The sequence below is a fragment of the Callithrix jacchus genome, chromosome 11 (genome assembly GCF_049354715.1).
Source record: "Callithrix jacchus isolate 240 chromosome 11, calJac240_pri, whole genome shotgun sequence".
Classification (NCBI taxonomy): domain Eukaryota; kingdom Metazoa; phylum Chordata; class Mammalia; order Primates; family Cebidae; genus Callithrix; species Callithrix jacchus.
Window position 1 is genome coordinate 36,196,973 of NC_133512.1, and position 4,797 is coordinate 36,201,769.

The 4,797-nt window shown below is 39.9% G+C and overlaps 1 non-coding gene across 1 annotated transcript; it reads right to left on the minus strand.

Moving 5' to 3' along the window:
• Positions 1–2,722: 2,722 nt before the first annotated feature.
• LOC118143901 (U6 spliceosomal RNA) lies at positions 2,723–2,829 on the minus strand. The gene has a single exon (XR_004728386.1). It is a non-coding gene; the product is annotated as a U6 spliceosomal RNA (small nuclear RNA).
• Positions 2,830–4,797: the final 1,968 nt, after the last annotated feature.

Consider the following 4,797-nt stretch of genomic DNA (forward strand, 5'->3'; position numbering starts at 1 on the left):
TGAAGTTACAGTCGATCACTTACATGATGAGTTGGACAAAGAACAGTGAGCTGTGCAGTAGGATAAAGCAAAGAGACTTGGGCTATAGCAGCTAATTGGGTGGAGAAGTGACTAGGAAGATAAGAGTTGGTTTAAAAAGGTTTGTGGCTGGGCTCATGCCTGTAATCCTAGCACTTTGGGAGGCCGAGGAGGGTGGATCATCTGAGCTCAGGAGTTCAAGACCAGCCTGGCCAACATGGTGAAACCCCATCTCTATGAATAATACAAAACAAACATTAGCCAGTCATGGTGGCTCATGCCTGTAATCCCAGCTACTCAGGGGGCTGAGGTAGGAGAATTGCTTGAACCCAGAAAGCCAGAGGTTGCAGTGAGCTGAGATCACACCATTGCACTCCAGCCTGAGTGACAAGAGTAAAATCCCATCTCAAAAAGTAATAATAATAAACATAAACAAGCCAAAAAATAAAAAAATAAAAATAAACAAGCCTTCAATTTTCCTTGGCTTCAATTTCCTGTCTTTGATAAAAAGGCTGCGTTCTTTCCAGGGTACAGAGGGCATCTTCCACATGGGAGTTTCATACCTGGCCTTTAAGAAACAGCATGAAAGTCAGAATGATATTCATGTACCTGCTATTAAGTGCCTTGAACTCCTGATCTCAGGTGATCTGCCTGCCTCGGCCTCCCAAAGTGCTAGGATTACAGGCATGAGCCACCGGAATCAAATTTTAACAGGAGGTTTCAAGAGGTCATATATCCAAACCATAGCAGAAGACATAAATAAGTTTACATGCATACCTTGTTTATAAATTAAAAGAATCAACATAATAAAAATATACTCTGCTAATTGACATAATACAATTACTATCAACATTCCAGTAAAGTTTTACATAGACATAAGCGAACTTATTCTAAAATTTACAAGGAAAGGCAGAGGCCTTAGAATAACTAAAACAATCTTTTTTTTTTTTATTGCATTTTAGGTTTTGGGGTACATGTGCAGAACATGCAAGACAGTTGCATAGGTACACACATGGCAGTGTGTTTTGCTTCCTTTCTCCCCTTCACCCACATTTGGCATTTCTCCCCAGGCTATCCCTCCCCACCTCCCCCTCCCACTGGCCCTTCCCTTTTCCCCCCAATAGACCCCAGTGTTTAGTACTCCCCTCTCTGTGTCCATGTGTTCTCATTTTTCATCACCCACCTATGAGTGAGAATATGCGGTGTTTCATTTTCTCTTCTTGTGTCAGTTTGCTGAGAATGATGTTCTCCAGATTCATCCATGTTCCTACAAATGACACAAACTCATCATTTCTGATTGCTGCATAATATTCCATGGTGTATATGTGCCACATTTTCCCAATCCAGTCTATCATCAATGGGCTTTTGGGTTGATTCGATGTCTTTGCTATTGTAAACAGTGCTGCAATGAACATTCGTGTGCATGTGTCCTTATAGTAGAATGATTTATAATCCTTTGGATATATACCCAGTAATGGGATTGCTAGGTCAAATGGAATTTCTATTTCTAAGGCCTTGAGGAATCGCCACACTGTCTTCCACAATGGTTGAACTAATTTACACTCCCACCAACAGTGTAAAAGTGTTCCTTTTTCTCCACATCCTCTCCAGCATCTGTTGTCTCCAGATTTTTTAATGATCCCCATTCTAACTGGCGTGAGATGGTATCTCAATGTGGTTTTGATTTGCATCTCTCTGATGACCAGTGACGATGAGCATTTTTTCATATGATTGTTGGCCTCATATATGTCTTCTTTCGTAAAGTGTCTGTTCATATCCTTTGCCCAATTTTGAATGGGCTTGTTTGTTTTTTTCCTGTAAATCTGTTTGAGTTCTTTGTAAATTCTGGATATCAGCCCTTTGTCAGATGGGTAAACTACAAAAAATTTTTCCCATTCTGTTGGTTGCCGATTCACTCTAGCGACTGTTTCTTTTGCCGTGCAGAAGCTGTGGAGTTTGATTAGGTCCCATTTGTCTATTTTGGCTTTTGTTGCCAATGCTTTTGGTGTTTTGGTCATGAAGTCCTTGCCTACTCCTATGTCCTAGATGGTTTTGCCTAGATTTTCTTCTAGGGTTTTTATGGTGCCAGGTCTTATGTTTAAGTCTTTAATCCATCTGGAGTTAATTTTAGTGTAAGGTGTCAGGAAGGGGTCCAGTTTCTGCTTTCTGCACATGGCTAGCCAGTTTTCCCAACACCATTTGTTAAACAGGGAATCCTTTCCCCATTGCTTGTTTTTGTCAGGTTTATCAAAGATTGTATGGTTGTAGATATGTTGTGTTGCCTCCAATGCCTCTGTTTTGTTCCATTGGTCTATATCTCTGTTTTGGTACCAGTACCATGCTGTTTTGATTACTGTAGCCTTGTAGTATAGTTTGAAATCCGGTAGTGTGATGCCCCCCGCTGTGTTCTTTTTGCTTAGAATTGACTTGGCTATGCGGGCTCTCTTTTGGTTCCATATGAAGTTCATGGTGGTTTTTTCCAGTTCTGTGAAGAAAGTCAATGTTGGCTTGACGGGGATAGCGTTGATTCTGTAAATTACTTTGGGCAGCATAGCCATTTTCACGATTAATTCTTCCTAACCATGAACGTGGAATGTTTCTCCATCTGTTTGTGTCCTCTCTGATTTCATTGAGCAGTGGTTTGTAGTTTTCCTTGAAGAGGTCCCTTATGTTCCTTGTGAGTTGTATTCCAAGGTATTTTATTAAAAATATGGAATGCTTCACTAATTTGCGTGTCATCCTTGCACAGGGGCCATGCTAATCTTCTCTGTATTGTTCCAATTTTAGTATATGTGCTGCCGAAGCGAGCACTAAAACAATCTTGACAAAGGTGAACTGAGTGGGAGGGCTCTATCTGATGTTAAGGCCTATGCAACATAGCTGTAGTAATGAGATAGTGTGATATTGGTGGACACATAGACACATAAATCAATGTGCCAGAACAGAGAACCCAGAAGTAGACCCACATAAATATGCTCAACTAATTTTTGACAAAGATGCTGACATGGTTTGGATTTATGTTCCCACGCAAATCTCGTGTCAAATTGTAATACCCAATGTTGGAGGTGGGGCCTGATGGAAGGTGATTGGGCCATGGGGGTGGACTTCCCCCTTTGGTGCATAGAGTTCTCATGAGATCTGGTTGTTTAAAAGTGTATAGCACCTCCCCCCTCTTCCTTCTGTTCTGGCCACATAAAATGTGCCTGCTTCCCTTTCTGCCATGATTGTAAATTTTCTGAGCCTTCCCAGCCATGTTTCCTGTGCAGCCTGTGGAACTGTGAGCCAGTTAAACCTCTTTTCTTTAAAAATTACCCAGTCTCAGGCATTTTTATAGCAGTGCAAGAATAGACTAATAGAGGTACAATACTAATTCTACAGAAGAGAGAGTTTGCCTTTTCAACTAATGATGTTTACACATTATTGGCTTATTTCAATATAAGCCAAAAAAAAAAGTCTCAACCTAAAACTCATAAAAAATTAACACAAAATGGATCATGGACTTAAACATAAAATGTAAACTAATAAAACTTAAAAAAAAAAGAGAGAAAATCTGCAGTATCTAGGTCTAGGCAAAGAGTTCGCAGACTTGACACCAAAAGTAGGATACTTAAAAGGGAAATTGGCTGAGCATGGTGGCTCATGCCTGTAATCCCAGTACTTTGGGAGGCCAAAGTGGGTGGATCACCTGAGGTTAGAAGCTCGACACCAGCCTGGCCAACATGGCGAAACCCCATCTCTACTAAAAATACAAAAATTAGCTGGGTGTGATGACGGGTGCCTGTGATCCCAGCTACTAGGAAGGCTGAGGCAGGAGAATCTCTTGAACCTGGGAGGCAGAGCTTGCAGTGAGCTGACATAGCACCACTGCACTCAAGCCTGGGCAAAAGAGCAAAACTCCATCTCAAAAAATAAATAAAAATAAATTAAAAAAAGAGAAATTGATTAATTGAAGGTTGTGAAAATTTAAAACTTTCGTTCTGTGAAATCATCTGACGAACACGAAAAGACAAACTAAAAATTGGCAGAAAATACTTGCAAACCATGTATCTGACAAAGGACTAGTATCTAGAACATATGAAGAACTCTCAAAGCTCAACAGTAGAAAGAAAATCCAATTAGAAAATGGGAGGATAACCCAAGATGATGTACAGATGGCTAATAACAAATATTATTCAGTATTTGTAAAGATCTTCAGTATCATTAGCCATCAGGGAAATGCAAGTTAAAACCATAGTAAGTTGTCACTACACATTTATCAGAATGGTTAAAATGACAAATAGTGATAACACTAAATACAGGAGAGGATGCATTTGGAGAAGGATATTGGGATCCTGGGGACTGGACCAGCCACGTATGTTAGTTGGAACGTAAAATGGTATTGCCACTCTGGAAAACAGTCAGCAGTTTCATGGGAAACTAAATTTGCAACTTCCATAGGAACCAGTAACTGGACTTTTGGGTATTTACCCCGGATAAATGAAAATTACATTCACACAGCTATTCATACAAGCCTTATCTGCTATACCCCAAAACCAGAATCAGCCAGATGCTCATCCACAGGTAAATGGTTAAAAACTGTAGCACATGCATACCATGGAATACTACACAACAATCAAAAGGAACCAACTGATTAATACACATGGCTACTTTAATGAATCTCCAGAGAATTGTACTGAATTTTTTAAAAGCCAATTCCAAAATGCTATGTAGTATGTGATTCCATGCATGTAACATTTTTTAAATGACAAAGTTTCTGAAATGGAGACTAAATGAATGGTT